The sequence below is a fragment of the Petromyzon marinus genome, chromosome 4 (genome assembly GCF_048934315.1).
Source record: "Petromyzon marinus isolate PM22_M1 ecotype Great Lakes invasive population chromosome 4, UKy_Petmar_22M1.pri1.0, whole genome shotgun sequence".
Classification (NCBI taxonomy): Eukaryota; Metazoa; Chordata; class Hyperoartia; order Petromyzontiformes; family Petromyzontidae; genus Petromyzon; species Petromyzon marinus.
The window spans coordinates 8,216,920-8,238,126 of NC_133670.1; the positions used below are offsets into that span (position 1 = coordinate 8,216,920).

The 21,207-nt window shown below is 43.5% G+C and overlaps 1 long non-coding RNA gene across 3 annotated transcripts in view; it reads right to left on the reverse strand.

The window, feature by feature from the left end:
• LOC116938782 (uncharacterized) overlaps positions 1-21,207 on the reverse strand; it is a 105,467-nt gene that overhangs the window by 43,489 nt on the left and 40,771 nt on the right. For 2 of the 3 annotated variants that reach the window (XR_012930577.1, XR_012930576.1), the window contains exon 2: positions 6,493-6,546. This is a non-coding gene — a long non-coding RNA (uncharacterized LOC116938782). Of the gene's footprint in view, positions 1-6,492; positions 6,547-7,260; positions 14,875-21,207 lie in introns of those variants that run through there. The other variant, XR_004402325.2, reaches the window with a different exon arrangement.

The following is a 21,207-nucleotide window of genomic DNA, read 5'->3' on the forward strand; positions in this document are numbered from 1 at the left end:
CACAGCGTATCTTCAGCTGAGCTTTTGTTGCGACCACGCAACAAGTATGGGTGTGTAACGCAGTAGCGCTGGCTGCTTCGTGGAGGTGCGAGGTGCGTCTTTGGCGTCGCTGAATCGACGGTGTTTTGTGTCGCCTCTCACAAGAGCGCTGTCATTGCACGATGCCAGCAATGGGCGAGCATAGGATAACGTCTTTCGGACCGACGATATCCGCCTCCTGAAGACGAGGAGGCCGCAAGTACAACGGGGCTCGGTAATAGCTGTAATGGACATCCACGATCAAGCTGGGTCGGTGCTGCTTTTCAAGGCAACGACTTCGATTTCAAACCGGCCGTCTTGTTGATTTTTTTTTCACACAGTCGTGTCGAGTGGCGTAGTTACATCAACGAAGTGAACATCTGCTCGGTCAAGCCAGGAGAAGAAGAAGATTAATATGGAGTCTAAGTTCAAGATGCACGATTTTTTTTGAAACATTTTATATTACTGTCCAGTATGAATGAGTTTAGAATGATCATACACCCAGAGGTCATGGAATGAGAAAGATACGATAGATGTCTTCTCACCGTAAATAAAGGTTGCGAGTTCAAATCCTGGGCCAGGTTTCACGAAACACAGCATCATCACGACTACCACCACCATCAATCCTAATGATCACCATGAGATCTGTGAAGCCTAGTTAGTGTTTGTATACACTTGGGAGACTGCTTGGGAATTTCAGGTGCTGTAGGCTTGGGCAGCGAGATGTCCGGGAGATGCCAGCCCAGCAATGGAATCTTGAATCCATTTGATCGGAGCATTGAATTCTATCCCCTGATATGCGTGGTGAATTCCGTCTCCGTTCTCGAGTTTCCTACCACATGAAGCCAAACGTTCATTAATGGAATTGGCCAAACTTCCTAATGCAGTAGGACACTCATAAAAAATATATTTGTCATACTCATTGAGGCTCTCCTAGGTAAGTAAAGGTCACCAGAAGGAAGATGCTTTCAATATGAGATCGATTATGTTGATTAAATAAACTCTTCGGTAAATACTGTGAAGTTAACGAATTTTCTTAATATTTTATGTGGGTGCATGTCCATATCCAGATGGGTGGCACTGTGACAGAACCCATCATCATTCCGTAATCAATAAAATGAGAACCACTTTTTTGAAGACACTGGCCCCCACGATAAGAATGTGGGAATGTATTTACCCCCGGGTTGAGAAAATAACCTCCCCATGCTCATTTGTGCACAGAGACGCCACTGAAGAGTTTAGTTTTAAATAACTCACGGCTCCTTCGTTAACGCCAATGAGTTGACACTGAGCAAATGACGTTTCCGGTCGACCACTGCATGGCGTGGCGAAGTTATGGCCGGATGGGCCTTGGGGCAATGGGTGGCTGGCTGGCATGCCCGGGGCTTGAGTCGTCCATCACACATGTCAGTCCGGCGGCGACAGCCCTAGGCCCCGAGCTGTCGCTTGCTTAGAATAATACAGCTGTCAGCCGCTGAGCCAAAGACATGAGGGATGAGAAGAGTGCCCGACAGCGATACCAAAGAGATGGCGAGGGAGACTTGGGATCACAGCGAGAGCAGTAGCCTAAAATGTGAATAGAAAATAGAAAGGCAATCGAAAAGGTTAATGAGAGTTAATGGAAAATTGTGCGGAGGGACGGGTGAAGAGATATATAGAGGAAATGCCATTTAGGCAGGGGAAAGATGGGAGAGACAACTGGAACAGAGAAATGAGGGAGGAAGACAGGAAATGGAGGAGAAGGTGGAAGGGTGAAGGGGAGAGAGTGGGGAATGCCAAGACGAGGAGAGCAACATGGGAGGGACAGGCAGATCTATGAAGAGTGATAATGGGGAGTGGGAGGGTGAGAAAAAAAATATTGGCTGGAGTGGAAAGGGGAGGCTGGAGAGGGCTAGAGAAAGGAGACAGAGATAAATGATATATTAAAGTGCATCGCAAAATAGTTTACAGAAAAGGATGACAAGAGATAAGGACAATAATAATTATATTATTATATCATGCATAATACAATAACAAGAACTCCGTGTGTTTCTACACCCACGGTGTGATCCTACAACATGGGAGCGTGCTCATTTGTGCAGCGCGCCCTGAAGCGGTGGTGAAAGCGTTCTATTGCAAGAGCCCGACTCACCATAAAACAACCAGCTTTGCCATTCTATAAAGTGGCACTTATTTTATCAACACCGGAAGAGCAACAACTTGAGTTAACCCTCAACTGACATTTGAACTCGTGACTTAATGATTGCTGTCCAGGTGCTCTAGCACATTGTCAACTAACCGAATACAACACATGCCTACTGCTGGATGAAGGCTTCCCCACACCGTGGCATTAATTCGAGTTGTTTGACCATGCTTCACCATACCAGTCAGTGTGGGATGAAACACATCTAGGAGATGGAATGAGTAGATGCAAAGATAAAATCCACGCATGTGTAGGTGTTATATGGATTGCTTCATTAGAGGACCATGACAGATAGTGATGGCTTAGACATGCCTTCATCCAGCAGTGGCTTGATGATGATGATCAAATTTTTATTTAAAGCTTTCGTGACTGCAGGGATTCATATTCTTGGTTCTTTCGGTAAAGTCACGTAGAAGGGAAACAATAAAATAAAAAAAAATGGTCTTGCTGTGGTTTTCATACCTGATAATAATTGCTTGTGTTGCAGTCAAAACGTCGTGAGAATTTTATTGTTTTATATTTTTATTATTTTATTGTTTCCTTTCTACGTGACTTTACCGAAAGAACCAAGAAGATGATGATCAACATAATATTTGTTTATTTCCCAGAATTCCCTGACTGAGTCTCAACATTTTGTTTACGAAGATCCTGATTGTGGGATATTTGGTTAATCCATCACGAAGCACTTGCATGCTGGTTCATATTGAACTTCCTGGAGAAGACCCCACGCATTTATGAGGGGATGAGACTCAACAATACAAACCAGTAGGTGCACAATCTACTTGTTGGACTACGTTCTACCGGACACAATGTGGCGTTGTAAGGTCAGCTGTCTCACGCAGATTGCAGCGCTCCCAGCAAATAGAGTGCACAGTGAGAACAAACGACGAGTCTTGGCTGAGAGTTATTGCAGAAGGAAGATGACAAAGTGGAGAGGAAGAGAATGGGACAATGAGAGAACGAGAGAGAGATAGGAGGGCGTTTCCAGAGTGTGAGAAGAGTTCGAGGAAAGGGAGGCATGAGAGAACGAGATGGGTAACGAGGAGGGACCGAGGCTGGAGAATGGAGACTGATTACGGACACCGATTGTGTGCAATCATTCGAAACAGATGAGTCCTGCCCCCAATTTGTGCCAATAAAAATCAAGGCATCAATTACAGCAAGGGCATCACAGTGAATGCAACTCCCTCCTTAATCAAGCGCAGGGCTTCATTCAGTTTCTCCTCCCACCCAAACATTGGGGAATGTTTGTGCTGTTTTCACTTAACGTAACGTATGTTCCTGTTTTGCTGTTACACAGGAAACACGCATCAATTAAGCTATCAAAATTGTATAGTCAACAAACGAATAGATCCATGTGTCACTAATTCTATATGTGTTCCCATAACCCGATAACGGTATCCGTTGTTGAACGCTTCGTAAAACCAGGACCTTTGTTTTGAACGCCTTTTGCGTTAATTCGAAGTTAATTTTAACTGAAGTTTTTTTTAAAGAATGCAACGAAAACAGGTGTTTGAGAGGCGGACGAGAGATCGACGCATGCACGGACCCACGATGATGTCACCGTGTCGCGTCAATCACGCAGGTTCTTCACGTAAATATAGTGCACACGGGATCGAGCGCGTCAAATTACACCGCAATGCTGCGTCGCATGTAACCTGGCACTATCGCTGGATTTACATGCATGTATTTATGTACATGCATGTAAATCCTGACAATTTGGCGGTTGGCTGAAATGTCGTTATCTGTTGAAGGAGTCCACGATTCATAACCACCCTTGCGTGTGGTTTTTTTTACGCTGTTTATCATATTAACAGCGCTTATAGTTCACTTAAGAAAAAGTGATAAATAAGTGTGGTAATGCAATTTTTGCAGATGTTTTTTTCGGCTTTACAGACAGCAAATCACTTCGGTAGACACACGAAAAAAATAATGGACTAATACGAGGCTTTGGCAGAAATCACATGTGGAACACAAAGGGTTGGATTCAACCACACAGTGCTGCACTGTTGTTCCCATTTAAAAATTACTTCTTATCGTGTGCACATCCACACATAAATCCATGATTATGAGTGCAAGAGGGCAACATTTATGTCTGCTTTCTTGGAATGCTTAGTTTAGCCTTGGCATGACATTTCCACACCGATGATACTCAGCAGGTTGAAGCATGCAGACTTGTAAAAAGCGTGTTTTTTTGTGATCAGAAAAATATTAAAAATGCTCATTATTCATGTCCAAGTGTGATAATGTAATTGTTGTGCAAATATACAAATATTTTTAACAATTAAAATGTACCACGACTATAAAATATGCCTGCCGATGCTCTGGTTAGAGTGATTGACTCGTAATGAAAGACGATATGAGATAAAATCTCAGTCAGAGTTCGACTCGGTACATCATCCCTCCAAGGTTTATACACTGATCAGTAATGGTTATCCCATAAGCAGATGGTCTTAAACATCAGAATGTATTATTTCAATCTCTGGCTCAGAGCGCCATCCATACTGTATTTAAAATTGAGACATTTTGCCATTTTATAACATTCCATTGCAAATGTTGCCATTAAATGGATGACTAGATTAGGACACTTCATTTTGTATAAGTTACATTTTAATTTTTGAAATTGGTCGTCCATAGTTTATGGCAATCTTCTTAACATAACTTTTACCATTCGTGCATTTAAGCAGAGACAACCGTGAGAAGAAACACAAGCATGACTCACTCGAATGCTGTGTCTGTCTTTGCAGGAAACTTTTGGGATGAAATATTCCGCTTAGGGAAAAAGGAGGCAACAATAAACTCAAGGCAAGTACCCCCCTACTCATTTTGCACGGAGGAGTGGCAATGGGTTGCTTGCTAATGTAAGATCTGAAGGTGTTTTGTATTGTCTGACAAAGGTTTTTGTCTGACGAGAAAAAGCAATGTGCTCGACCTAGAACCCTCCCTGCACGTGAAAATACGAATCGGGTTATTCCGAGAAAAATTTCTAAACAGGCAGACAGCGTTACAGCCAGCACATTCACAAAGGCTGCACCCTTAAATGATTCATAATTAAGCTTTTTGGGTTAGATCGCTTCAGTATAAATGTGTCGTAACCCTCCACCACCCGACACAGACAATAAGTAAGGGATTTGTCACGTAAACAAAACGCCAAATAGTTACTACTTCAGCCCACCGGTGTGTTGGAGAGTAAATCCACAACATTTACAATTTGGTTGTTACATTCAGCATCATGGGGCGATTTGCCAAAATATTCCGGAAAATTCTGGCAAATGTAATTACCAGCGACACGTCGTTTTATTTGTTATGTTTTATTCACTGTATTAACATTGTCGGATTGTGGGGTCTGCATCAAGATTTACCTATTTGAATGAAGGCATTATGAATTATGATTGGTGATGATGACGCCATGCCATAAAGCACATATGGGTTCAGACTTGTCAGTGTTAATCATTACTATTGTGATTATTTCAAAAGCTTCAGTGTATATCCCCTGACTAATTCAATCGTTTATTTCACTGGATATTATGTTTCCCGTTTAGGGTTTCCTGGGCAAATTTTTTCACCAGCTTTTTCAACGGAGCTGCTAACAAATGCAGCACGGCAAGGGTGCAGAGTGGCCCTCTTTCTGATGTGGACATCCCAGTCGCAGGTCTAAACACATTTAGCTCGCAGCTCAATTACACCCAGAAACAAGGCACTGCAGGGATGTATTTCCAGTGCCTGTCGCACAGTCGTCACTCACAAGGGACCCACAAGAACACTTGGATAGATAATTACCAGACAATCTCTGCACCTGTAACTGTTCATGTTTACTGAGACATCCCTTTTATATAAAAAAGCAGTTTTGTAATCACAATCGACTGGGATGAGAACGTAAAATTTACCACACTCAAAAAAGCCCTCGCAGACTTTGAAGACAATGTCCATTTTTCACTTGTCAGCCTCAGGGCTCAAACCCAGGATTTCTCAGAGGTGCTGTCTCAATACCCTAACACACTCAAAACCCAAGACCACTGAGCCACCTTAGATGAAAATGTTGATGCCATATATGTCTCTCAAATGTGAGCGTTGCTGGGAGATTGACTCTCAGAGCACACGCTAGGAATATCAACTTGATTTGTGTGAAGAGGCCATGATATGAAAATCAGAAGAGAGGTAAGCATCTCAAATATTTAAGTTTCTATTTTAACAACCAGCTCACGTTAATTTTAACCCAAAAGAGGGGAAATATGAGTTTAACTTTTTGTTGGGATATAAAATAAACAACTCGTAAAATAATGGCTACTTACCAGCGAGAACCAGCTTCGGAAGGCAAGGTATTGTGTACATATTCCAATGAGAAACTGAAACAATATGAGAAGACAAAGGTGAAAACGCGGATGAAAATCGGTCAAACTTTTGCACAGCACTGAGGCATTTTTAACGACTCTCTATTTAATAATACACAAGTCCAATTTATAATGCGTACATCATTTGTCCCGCAAGCTTCTAATAGTTTGCTAATATCAGCAAGACAGGTATTCTATTTGCTGTAAAGTCCGTGTTAAAGACCATGTGGCCTCTTTCATAGGAAGCAGTTCATTGCTTGCCCATGTCACTGTTCAAATCTAAATGGCGTGGTTTTACTTCAGACTGTATTCCCCCGAGGTTTGCCTTTGCATGAACTATTACATTTTTTCGGAATCAAATTAGATTCGGAGGAATAAAGGCATAAACATAAATTGAGGAATGCTTAGCCATCGGAGATTTTGCCCGCAACAGTCATTGTAGCACCCAATGAAAACGACTGCAGAAAATTATTGAGCAACTTAACAAAAGTGGGCAGCCAAGTTGGTCTCAAGATAAATGATGCAAAACAACAAAAAGTTAACAGCAACGTGCTTGCTAAGCAAGATGCAATCGTTCAAGTGACACCACTCGAGAATACAGTTTCAATATACCGCATTGCGTATCGGAATCGCACATTTTTTTTTTAAATGAGAAAATAAAATGTAGAACAGAGAGTGCTGTGAGATGTAAACATGAGAAAGAAGTCTCCTCTGCACCCATGGCTTTACCGTATTTTGTTGGCAGTGACATTTTATGGAAATTGAGAGCGGTGAACCGGTGACCAAGATGAAGAAAGGTTTTAATCGTTGGATAATTCTGGAAAGTGAATCAGAATAAATGGACATGGACACATTAAAACATCTGAAACATATGCAAATGATTACACTGAGAGAGAGGCGAAATTTTACACGCGAATCAAGGGATTTTTGTTTTTTCTTTCTCAGAGAGACAGTTTGGCAGTTGAGAAAAGTAACGAGGCATGGGCAGGTCACATCACTGGAAGAGATGATGTGAGATGGATGAGACTGGTGACAAAATGGTAGCCAAAGGAGAAAACACATCTGAGAGAATGACTGCAATTGAAATGGAGTGATGAGATCAGTTTATATGCAGGAGATTGATTGTGGCACCACAGGACCATGAGGGATATCAATGGCATGGAATGGCCCTTCAGCTTGCAATGGGTAAACCCTGGCTGAAGGTGATGATGACGATGATAAATGTTACACAACCTGGGTAAATTACGTTAATCAATTAAAACAATAAATAAGCGTGCAAGGCTAGCAGTGAGAATTCCAGATTCATATGGTGATGGTGAGTCTCTCCCATATAACAATTAATTACAGCAATCTTTAATTTCCCATTACAGGCACACCAAGGGGATGCATGTATCAGTCACGGCGCAGAGAGTCTGGTTCCGTTAATAATCGAGAGCATGGCGAGTGTCCCGGGGGTGAGGATGGAACACCACCAGGGCAGGGGTGAGGAGGCTGCTGCTGCGGTGAGCAAGACGGCTTCAGTGTCCATGCTCTGTGAGCGAGGCCCTCGCTCCTCACAAAAGACCCGCTTGTGTGTTGGGGTTAACGAGAGGCTAATGGTTTCCAGTAATGGATAATTTTACCCACTTACGCCTCTGTTGCATTTAAATACCAGAAAATGTTGGCCTCAGAATTTGCAGCCTGTGTCAAATCGAGGATTCTCCTCTGGCGTTCAAGCAGAACACCGAGGTGCATGTTGCCGGCAAACATTAATGCACCCCAGAAAAGTACGATATGGACACCGCCGAACATTGCTCCAATAGATCGCACTCTTAAAAATAACAATTCTAGGCTTAATTTCACAAAAGCTTTCGAATGTGTGAAATGTTTTGACAAGAGGCTTTGCCTTTAAAGTAGCGAACGTAGCGACGTGTGCAGGCTGACGGCATAAACGAACTGTGATCGGCGCAGAGGCGGCACAAGTTGATCCACATGTGCCCGCGAGTGCGGAAAGTTTACGTTACTCGCGAAAGTAACACGAAAGGTTAACGCGGCCTCGCGCCAACATTAAAGGGAAGGGGAAAGAGACACGGAGCAGATGTCGTCCGACTTCACTGCGGGGCACCGGTCTTTATTGCAACAGTTAATTTGACTGCGTGCGGACACGTCTGCGCACCCCCGAGGTTGACGACAACAACGGGCTTCGCTCATTGTGATGCCGAGACAACGGCGTCTGAGCCACCCAGGCTGATTAGGTGATTAGGGCACGCAGGGAAGATTTCGAGGCCTGGGGGCGCGGTGGGCGAGGGGGGGGGGAGGTCAAGTGGGGCCCATGTCAAGTGGCCAAGGGGCACAAGGAGACATGGGGGGTGACGGGGTAGCACAGAATATGACTTTCTGCCACCCCTGTCTAGATGTTGGGGTGGTAAACTCGCCCCCCCCCTCCCGCTTCTCCTATGTTCCCATACTCGTGATAGTGAAAAATAAAAACTCCTCTAAGGCTACATTGAGGTTTAAAGTGTCAAATTGGGGTATCGCCGTAATGATTAATATGTATCGGCTATCTAGGACACGAGGCCTCTTGGTAAATCAGTGGCAGACAATTATTTCTGTAACGGTTGGAAAAATGTAATAGCCTATTTAGAATGATGCCATTGCAGAAAATAGCCTATTTAGAATGATGCCATTGCAGAAAAATGAACGTCTTACACATGGCATCAGTATAGGTGGCTTACACAGCCCCGGTCACCTTAGTGATCACTGCGCTCGCAACTGAGCCAGTTTTCTCAACACTGACAGTTTAATTTCCACAACCACCCAGTCGTGTTAAGGGGCATTACTAACGAGTGCAGTCTTTTGTAACACGGATGTTAAGAAACCTGTGATGTCACGTGCGAGAGAAAGGGATCGTTTGGTTGTGGTTTCATGGCCAATGTTGCGGGGGTCAGAGCGGAGTGGATGCGTAGTGGTTATTACACTCTCCTATGAACTTGGCGACCTTAGTTTGATTCCTGGCTATAGCTATCGGTGGCGAGCGATATCTGAACTATTCCTGGGGACCCCCCACCCCCCCCCCCCCCATTCACCAACTTGCACTGACAACTGCGAAGTACGGTAAAAATAAATACAACTAATCAAACGGGACGGAGAAGAGTTAATCCAGGGCTGTAAATGAGTATTCTATAATTCACTGACGGCTCCATGGCGTTAGTTTAGGTGAATCTGTAAATCCCACCTAAGGTTTTGGTATTTTTGGTGACATGTGCAGATGTTTACTTGTTATTAACGAAACCTCCTCCATGTGTCACCTGAAACTGGAACATCTGAACGACCAGCATACTGGAGCCATCACCGCAAAAATCCCGGTTTTAAATATTGTACATCTGCAACCTGTTCCTGCGCAATTATACTCATGCATATTTGTAACCTTCAAAGGAGATGGTAATTCCCAATGGGCTCTCGCCTGTTCAAGTATAGGACGTTAATTTGATTATTGCAGGTCTATTAATCCCCCGATTGTTTTCTAATTCATCCAGGCCAGCTACAGATGAATCAAATCTACGGATGTATAAAGTTAGAACACAACATGTGTTTTGGTGGTTGTGCATTGTAAATGGACACATCAGCATGGCAATATGGCAACATGTCACACGTAGCCAAAACTTACTGTAAGCATACACTTGCGAGAATATTATGAAGTGCCTCTTAAAACCCCTGCAGGGATCCGTATTGCACAATCGTTCTCATTGCAGCTATGAATTTCCTTTTCCACACTTGGGCATGTTTGTTTCCATAGAGAGTCATTAAAACAAACACGGTCCGTACAGCTGAGGCTGACAATCAGGTAATGGGAAATGAAAAGTGCAAGGGCGTCCAGTGCTCCGCCTGTGCGCAAAGCCCAGGAGGGTCCCGGGAAAATAAGCACACGCTTACAGGCGGGGCGGGGAAAGCACTGTGGGAGAAAGTGCATTGATGGAGATAAACGTCTTCCAAGACAAGACGTACGAAATGAGCCTATCAGACTGACCGAGAGTAATGGCGACATCGCTCCGAGCCTTTCCTTAACGCGCAGCTGTGTACATCGTGCATAACGCAGGGGCTGCAATGGATGGATGTCAAAATGGTCTGTGGACTCGTCTTCTTAGCGGGATTATTTTTTTTTTATTACGGATCCGCCGTTGGCTGGATTGGCTGCAACGCTCCAAGTGTCTCTGTTCAAATGGACAAGAGGCTGAAGTTCATTTTCAATGATGATGTCCCAATGCTAACTGATTTCCATTTCAGTGACATTCACTCACCGATTGAGTAAATAAAAAAATAAAAGTACAAACTGCACTAAAACATATTATACGCACTATTTTAACGTAATTTGCAAATATATCTATTGTTTTAATCCGAGTTTATTTATTTTATCAGAAGGGCTCACTTCAATTGAAAAGCCGAAGTGTCTCCCAGCTCCTGAACACTGTAGTGCAAATTTTGACTTAAAACTTTCGTGACTGCAGGAATTAACATTCTTTGGTTCGTTCGGTAAAGTCACGTAGATAGAATAATACTAATAAAGTATAATAAAATAAAAAAAATACTTTATTTTTATTCTTCTTTTTCTATCTATGTGAGTTTACTGTAGTGCAAATTCCACATTCCTACGGTAGTCTATAAATAGCACAACCACCGTTGTCTTCCAACAAAGAGGTGCCTTCGCAAGTGACCCTGCAGGGATGATAAGCTGAGTGAACTCCTCACCCACGAGTTGAACACACACAAGTCGAAGGACTCTGCCACCATGCCACCAGGCGAAATACTGCAGTTAAACTTCAGACTGTAACTGTCAGAAGAGTCCTGGGGTGTAAATGACGTAGATTCCAGAGGCTCATGTTATACCTCCTAATTAGTATAAACTTAAATATGCTAACAAGAGCAGTGATGATGCACACATGTCGAGTGCCATGGGCCAACATTAGAAAATACTTAGACCGTTGATTTTTATATTTATAAAACTCTTCCTTTACAAGTCTGCAAAACTCCATAAACAAGATGCTATATCTCTGTGAATTTCTACAATGTATTTCAGGAAGAAAAAAAACAATATAGTCTGATAATAGAATGATTCGTGTCGCAGGATTTGCGTCATTGACTATCTACTTCCAGATAAATGTTAATGTAGGAAAAGTATACGCTGTGGAATACCCTACTAAATTATGAGCACTTTCTCTCGAATAGGCATTATGATGTTATTTTCTCTTGGATTGTGAAAATGTATGCCACATTTATTGGAAGTCAAGACTGGTTGTCTGATGCAATGACTGACCTCCACCATAGGAATATGGAATTTTCATGTGACTTAGTGCTGCAGACAGACGGGTACTGCTCAATGCTCTTACAAGCAGAGATATACTTTGTATCTTTGACTATGCAGTCATGTCAATTTCTCTGCTATTTTGGTAAATGGGGATATGTGATAGGCAATGCCATTTACACAAAATAATTAGAATAGCCTTTGTTTATATTGAAAAGCCTCACTGAGTCTTGAGGCTCTTTTTTCAGGAGGGTTCTGCATTGGGATGTTTTGCCAATATCATGGTTTGCATGTGCGCTGAAACCAGAGTACTTAGGCCTGGAGAAAAGCCACACATACAAAGGTCCACACCGATGGATGCAATCCACCTATTCAGAACGAGCTTGAGAGGTTCACAATTTTGCGTGATCCAGCAACCCTCGCCTTCAAGGTGCCCGGGTTCCATGTTTGGGCCACCGTACCCGACTAAAATACGACAAAACACAAAGTCTTCCAACTTGTTGTGGTTGTTTTGGGAGGCTACGCTGACAATTACAGAATTCCTTGCAGGGCATTTGCACATCATGCTCCTATAAAGGAGGTCAAGGTGCAGCCCTGCAATGCTTTATCGCGTCACTGCGAGTGGAACGGGCCTCCACGAGACGGAGCTCAATAGTATCCCTCTAGAGCAAGCGTGGCAAACCTGTAGCACACCAAGAGGCAAAAAGGACCCACGAGTTCTGCAAAGAGCCAAGTGTACATATAAGTGTATATATAAACTGACAGTTCTCGGCACAGCACGGGAGACATTCATTATGCTTTGCTACTGTGATAGTGCATTCTGCATTGTGCCCCTTAGAGAGACGCCAGTTGGCCACCGCTGCTCTAGAGGGTATTTTGGCCTAATCTTCCACACTGGCCAGACATTTCGGAAGAGGCTGGAATACCCACACTTTACCCCATCACACATAAGCTGCGGATCGACCGAGTACCCAATTATGCTCGCCGGTGGGCCAGAGGCGGTGGTGGAATGGAGGAGGCGTCGGGAGGGATTTAAGAAACTTACTCAATTGTTTCCGTGCCAGAAGATGGAACCGGTGACCTCTGGATTGCAAGTCCAGTGTGCTAACCATTACACCACCGCAGCATCTGTCATGCCGCGCTTTACAGATATGTTAAGTTGTGCTTCCCATACAGTGGTGGGCGCATGCCAGAGCGTTTTGAGCTCCGATACTGGCGCCTGCATATCCTACCTTGTGCATGCGTGGGCGTCAATTCCCAGTTGTCAGTGGCCATTTGGCCCTCTATGACTTCCTGCACTGGGGAAAGCCTGTCTGTTGGAGTGCCAGTGCTCTCGTATTAACTTCGTCTCATGGGGGTGTGGGGTTATGTACACTGACTTACAACAGTAACTATGAGGCTTGCAACCTCATGATGGTAAGGGGTGGGGGTGGGGAACTTCATTGCGAACAATGCCTCTTGTCTTTCAATGAAACATCATTTAGGAAGTCCCCATTGTGTTTAAATGTAGTCATTTTTGGGAACTGTTCAAGTTTTAGCATGAGTTATTTGGTGGAGTTCAGTGAGGTTCCATTCCGTGTGGTGTGCATCGGTGGTAGTCCCAGCGTGGGCCACGACAAGCCTCACTTGCTACGCTGACCTTAAGAGGCGCTTGCTAACTGCACTGGGGGCGAGGTGGAGCGGTGGCGCAGTGTTTAGTGCACTTTACTGTGAACTGGCTCAACTGAGTTACTTTTCTGAACACAGCGAACACAAGTGGCGAGTGATATCTGAACTGCAACCTGGCCTCCATTCCTTAATCCGCACTGACCAGAGTGGTGAAGTATCGTCCCTCTTGGCCGACACGGCCTTCATCCACCAGTGGATTGACAAAAAAGCCATAGTAGTAGCAAAGTGCATGCAGTGCATTCAACAACAGCCGCCATTCACCACGAAGTGGCGGTGATGTCACTACGACGCTTGTGCCAGGCTAGGTGCACTTTGAGGACATGTGAAGTATGGATGGCTCGCTAGCAGGAGGTCACGGGACAGAACCAGGTGTTATGAGTCCACTGAGATGACTGGCAGAAGAAATGCCACACATACATAGATTTTCATATAAAGATCCGCAATGTAGCTTACATACACACACACACATTGTAATAGATGTGTGTATGTGTGAGGGGCCGAAGCCTAATTGGTCGACTCGGTCCCTTCAATATGGCTATTGTACTGACTTGACATCAAGATGCAAGTTCCAGAATTCTCATGACACTGCCAGAGCTGGTGATTGGCGGCTGTGTCCGGAATGGTGCCACACCCAATTGGTATGGTGAATTGTGGCCAACACTCCACATGAAATGGGACTGCTATTCCATAATTACCGTCAATTGGCGCAATAGCACAAACATTTACATCTAAAGTGTACATAAATAAGGCCCAATGGGTGCGTGTAACCAAGCAGCTGTTGGAGCGGGTGACTTACCTCCATTGGCGGCCTTACAGTGAGGGAAAAAAAGTATTTGATCCCCTGCTGATTTTGTACGTTTGCCCACTGACAAAGAAATGATCAGTCTATAATTTTAATGGTAGGTTTATTTGAACAGTGAGAGACAGAATAACAACAACAAAAAATCCAGAAAAACGCATGTCAAAAATGTTATAAATTGATTTGCACTTTAATGAGGGAAATAAGTATTTGACCCCCGCAAATGGGTGAAAGTGTTGTGGTCAGATGAGACCAAAATGGAGCTCTTTGGCATCAACTCAACTCGCCGTGTTTGGAGGAGGAGAAATGTTGCCTATGACCCCAAGAACACCATCCCCACCGTCAAACATGGAGGTGGAAACATTATGCTTTGGGGGTGTTTTTCTGCTAAGGGGACGGGACAACTTCACCGCATCAAAGGGACGATGGACGGGGCCATGTACCGTCAAATCTTGGGTGAGAACTTCCTTCCCTCAGTCAGGGCATTGAAAATGGGTCGTGGATGGGTATTCCAGCATGACAATGACCCAAAACACACGGCCAAGGCAACAAAGGAGTGGCTCAAGAAGAAGCACATTAAGGTCCTGGAGTGGCCTAGCCAGCCTCCAGACCTTAATACCATAGAAAATATGTGGAGGGAGCTGAAGGTTCGAGTTGCCAAACGTCAGCCTCGAAACCTTAATGACTTGGAGAAGATCTGCAAAGAGGAGTTGGACAAAATCCCTCATGAGGTGTGTGCAAACCTGGTAGCCAACTACAAGAAACGTCTGACCTCTGTGATTGCCAACAAGGGTTTTTACACCAAGTACTAAGTCATGTTTTGCAGAGGGTTCAAATACTTATTTCCCTCATTAAAATGCAAATCAATTTATAACATTTTTGACATGCGTTTTTCTGGATTTTGTTGTTGTTATTCTGTCTCTCACTGTTCAAATAACCTACCATTAAAATTATAGACTGATCATTTCTTTGTCAGTGGGCAAACGTACAAAATCAGCAGGGGATCAAATATTTTTTTTCCCTCACTGTATACCCAGGCCTGAAGCATGGAAGGACAGTACGTACGTACGTACGTTGAACCTCTTTCGCACCGTACATAGCCAACCATATTAATCAGAGGCGTGGGGAATGGCCCTTTTCTGGAAGGTAGTGCCACCTCTCAATGAAATGAGTGCTCCACAACCATTATTCCGAGGGTCCCTGCTTCAATGAATGTAATATCCACTCACCGTATCTCAATGGCTACAGGCCCGTCTGAGTTGGTGATCGAAATTGCACGTAATTATGGATATATGTAAACTACTGTTGATTTCACACGTATGATGCAGGTACTTATCGGCACATTTATAACCCAAAGATCTTAATTGTGGATACTATTGGTCGAGAAAGCCTACGTGTTTAAATTCATCTTTCAATTATAAGGTTGGCAATTTGCTCATGTTGGATAGACGCAGGAAACAGAAATCACAAGTCCCGAGTTGGTGTTATAATTTTAATGCGTGGCAAGAGTAGGACGTTACACTGCCTGTGATCAAGTTAAATTGATTTACGATCAACTCGATTGCACAAACAGTTTGTGTTTTAAACTGTTATGAATATATTCTGTAACTAGTAAAAAAAACTTTACTGTTAGGCAAAAAACACATAAACACTGTTTTTTATTCTCCAAATACCCACAGATGTGCCCTACTATTTGGCCAGTATGTCTGTGCCTTGTGTCCTTTGGAGAGGGGGTGGTTGGTAATTTGCACACGGAAACATTAAGTCATGACACTCGTGAGACTTGGGAGATAGGTTTTGGCTCAGAGCAGACATTTTACGACTTTACCCTTGAATATTTCTACTTTATTTAATTTTGTTCTTTTTTTCTGGCATATAAAGCCTGCATTATATTTACCTTATGCCAGGCCCACCAGCTATCTACAGTTACCCATTGTGTGCGTGCTAACCACGCAATAATCAAACCATTTTCATTAAACTACCATACCAAATTGGGTGGGGCCTTTTTGAGAACAGGTGTGTGCTTGTAACCACAATAGGGAGTGTTTGATTAAGATAAAAGTTCTCTTGGCAGATTTGTGAGAAGAACATGTGCACGTGTGATCTCATGGGATATGCAAGCAGTCCTGGCTGAGGTTGCTCTTGTTAAAAGTGATGACAAAGCCTCTTTTATAGTTAAATATTGTAAAAAAAAATGTAAACGATAGCTTGGGAAAAAACATATGCCCGTCCTTGTTTTTGAAAATAAATGTGACCCCATTCTCAAAAGAGTCTTGGGTACTACTCAATTTCATTATTGGTCCTGAGCCAGTGGTGTACATTCCATATTCCTATGGTGGGAATGAGTTTTTCAATAGGATAATTATTGACATTGCACTGCTGGCTTCTGAAAAATGGCACCAGTTTTGTTGACCGAATAATGAAAATGGGCTGAGCGGACCCCCAGCTCACGATCTTCTGATTGTACACACACACACACATATGGGAATGTACAGGGTGGTCCAGATGTATTGTGACCCCTTTTAATGATCTAAAACATCATATTTTAAAAGTAACGTTTATTTAAGAAATAATAACGAATGTGCAAAGGGACAAAAATATTTTGGGGTCAATAAAATGAGGGTCACAAGACATCTGGACCACCATGTAGTGTGTAACCCGTTGAAAAATCCAGTGTCGGATGAAGCCCTCCCCATTTCTTTCGATCGTGGGGCTTGTTTTACCAGAGTAACCCAAGGTTGGTCAGTGTGGGGTAGTGGACGGGGTAAGCAGGCCCCGTGCAGATATCACTCCTCACCGTATACATCGGTTCCTGTTTAAAGGAGGCTTCCATTGAAGAGAATTAGACTTTCTTCACACCTCTGTTCAAGTTGCGGTAATAATGTGCAGCCAGTAAAGGAGGAGATGCAAGCAAGGGTCAGTCATTTGGTTCCCAATCTAAACGACGGAATGGTCAGAAAGGCAATGGTGGTATTAGGAATTGGCTGGACTGTGTGATGATATCTGCAAGGGGAATGGATGTATCGGTGAACTGCCACTCTTATACAATGCAATTCCAATAACGGTACCACACAGATGCATTTATTTCACGTGAGAAAGGACTTAATGTGATAAAAACGACTTGCCTCAGATTGATCCGGTCATCTTATTTTGAATGCATGTCGACTTAATTGTTTGGCACTAATACAGGGCATGGACAAATGAAGCGCCAATCACTACATATCAGTGAATTGCTGATCGCCACCCTGTAATTTTCCGTGCGCTTTTAGACTGAAACTTAAGTGGCGTGAAGTGTGTGTTATCACATCATTCGTCTAGTTGGGGTTCATCATCGAATAAACACGATCTATATCCTGTAGAAGGTCAGTGCACCAATATGCACAATTTCAAACACTTATTTGCACATTGGTGTTATTTCAAATGCACTTGTGACCATATATATGTGCCTCCTCTTAAATAAACTTGAACACATTCGGATAGCAGTGGCGCAGTGGTTAGTCCAATGTGATGATCAACCACGTCTTAATATCATTGGCAAATTATTGCTGAGCCAGTCCTTCGCTCGTCTTCACTCATTAATTGTTACTTCCCGGTAACAACCCCCGAGACCGGCATGGTTTAGGGAGGCAATCATCCAGTAGTGGTCTGACAATATGCTGAAAAGTATTATTTTTTATTGAACATAGTAATTACAGTTAAGGTTGTACATACATTCGTGAGGGAAAAATGTCCTCCAAAGGAGTAATATTTTAAACCGTTTACAGATATTACTATTATTTTCATTGATGATTAAATTATGGATATATGGGGCAGTTTATGTAAATGATATTCGAAATGCATACTGTACGTACTGTATATATAAAATATTTGCAGCACATACATATAAACAGTATGTTACAGATATACTGGAACAGTATTATTTAATGTACGGTATCGTAATAGCATACCATACATTAAACGCCTCATGCACATTTATTTAGTGCAACAAAAAATACAATGCTGTAAGTACAATTCTGTGTGAATAGATGCGTTTGACCATCATCCATTCCTGCATTCCCGTTGCACCTGTTGCCACAACATCAGCCCCAAACACACGAGGGGCCAGATCTTCCCATGTTTTCATCCTCTGAAAGTCATGCCTACTCTCACAATAAGCAGCCCGTGCTCAGACGCCTCTCTCAAGAATAAAATCCATACATGCACAGTAACCACGCACTGAGTGTTTCTCAAGATGTGTACAATTGGGAAAAATACTTTCCGAACGCTATGACCTCAGCTGTTACGGCCTCACTTCGAATCCAAAAGAAATCCACACGAGAAGCATACGATGTCAGATAAAATATGGAGTCCCAGGTGACCCAATGCAGGTGCCCAGACCAAGCAATACATAATTATTTACAAGCATGCTTTCCGTGTCCTGCTGTGCAAGGGATCGTGGGAGTAATATTTCACTCGATTAGCCAAGGATTAAGGATTGCAGTAATCTATTTTTTTTTTGCGTTCACAAAACACGAAGGAGAAGTTCCATTACGGCACCATCTGTGGTGGCGCGCTGCTCCCAAATTCGAGCGGGGAAAGCAAACTCTCCCCACCCCGAGTTTCGCAGGTTCAGGTGACACGTGGTGACAGGCGGTTCAACAACAATGGGAACATTATCTACATTCTCGCAGACTGCGATGGCGATGCCTTCAGCAGTGGTCCCTCCGCTCGAGGAAAACTCATTTTTTTAGGCACTGCTTTCTGTGTTTAGTTCGATGTTCGATGTCTCCCCCCCACGCCCCCGTACCTCGGATTAGCACGGTTGGCTAGGTTTGGTGCGAAATAAGCTCAACGTACATAGGGGTATCATCGGAGCTTGCGACGGGAACAGTGCAGTCGGAGATGGACGCAAGCATTGTCTTTGTTGTAATACAATCTCTGCTTACAAGGTGGAACTAGCGCCGAGTACAATAAAGGCAACTGGTGTGAATGCAGTGGTGGTTTGTGCCTCAGCATTTGCGGTGGGGTGGTGCCCCCGCTGCAGTGGGGGGGAAGGGGTGATGGTGGGAGGGACGATGGGAGAGTGACATATGGCACGATTAATTATGGTCATGATCGCACTACCCAGTCAAAACCATCACCTTGCCATACATAGCAGGGGGTCACCAAAAAAGATTTCCAAAATCTTGAGCAAACGCAAGATCGAAGCTCGATTTAACACAGTACGTAAAATTCATGATCTGATCCCATCTGTGAAGGATATGATCCCTGATATGCAATACCCTGGCGTCTAAAAACTATGCTGTGCCTGCGGAAGTAGTTACATTGGGGAAACTAAGCGACATGTCTCGGACCGTGTTCCTGAGCATAAAAAAGATTTGAAACACGGTAAGACCAATACCTCAGCCGTGGCTGATCATTGTTTAAATGCGGTTGGCTCACATGAAATAGATTTCTCTAAGACGAAGGTACTTTGTAAGCCCACTGGCTATCAACAAAGATTCGTTCATGAAGCCATCCATATATACAGACACAGACACAATTTTAACCGAGAGGATGGGTAAAAACTCAGCGATCATTGGAAAGACTTTATCAACAAGTTTAAGTCATAACTGCCTGTGATGTTCCCATCCTGCCACCTTCCGATGTTAGTTTTATTTTTTATTTTTTCCCTATAGATTCGGCTCACCGATTTCACATTAACAGGTTGAACTTCTCGTGCCAACGTGGTCACCTCCGCACACTAACCTCGACGCGGCGGCGGCTCTGTGATCTCCCATTAACATGCTAATGTTTCACATTAACATAACTTGCCCCGCCCACTTCGTTTATGACCCTTGGCCTACACCCATTTTAAACCTGCAGTCAGCAGCTTTCCCCCTCTCTTTTCCTCCTGATGACGATCGCTTATGTTGTGATCGAAACGTCCTAGTTTTTTGTTTATTTGCATTAATTTGAACCTATCTACGTGACTTTACCGAAAGATCAAAAATATATATACAGTGAGGGAAAAAAGTATTTGATCCCCTGCTGATTTTGTGCGTTTGCCCACTGACAAAGAAATGATCAGTCTATAATTTTAATGGTAGGTTTATTTGAACAGTGAGAGACAGAATAACAACAACAAAATTCAGAAAAACGCATGTCAAAAATGTTATAAATTGATTTGCATTATAATGAGGGAAATAAGTATTTGACCCCCTCTCAATCAGAAAGATTTCTGACTCCCAGATGTCTTTTATACAGGTAACGGGCTGAGATTAGGAGCACACTCTTAAAGGGAGTGCTACTAATCTCAGCTTGTTACCTGTATAAAAGACACCTGTCCACAGAAGCAATCAATCAATCAGATTCCAAACTCTCCACCATGGCGAAGACCAAAGAGCTCTCCAAGGATGTCAGGGACAAGAATGTAGACCTACACAAGGCTGAAATGGGCTACAAAACCATTGGCAAGCAGCTTGGTGAGAAGGTGACAACAGTTGGTGCGATTATTCGCAAATGGAAGAAACACAAAAGAACTGTCAATCTCCCTCGGCCTGGGGCTCCATGCAAGATCTCACCTCGTGGAGTTGCAATGATCATGAGAACGGTGAGGAATCAGCCCAGAACTACACGGGAGGATCTTGACAATGATCTCAAGGCAGCTGCGACCATAGTCATCAAGAAAACAATTGGCAACACACTACGCCGTGAAGGACTGAAATCCTGCAGCGCCCGCAAGGTCCCCCTGCTCAAGAAAGCACATATACATGCCCGTCTGAAGTTTGCCAATGAACATCTGAATGATTCAGAGGACAATTGGGTGAAAGTGTTGTGGTCAGATGAGACAAAAATGGAGCTCTTTGGCATCAACTCAACTCGCCGTGTTTGGAGGAGGAGGAATGCTGCCTATGACCCCAAGAACACCATCCCCGCCGTCAAACATGGAGGTGGAAATATTATGCTTTGG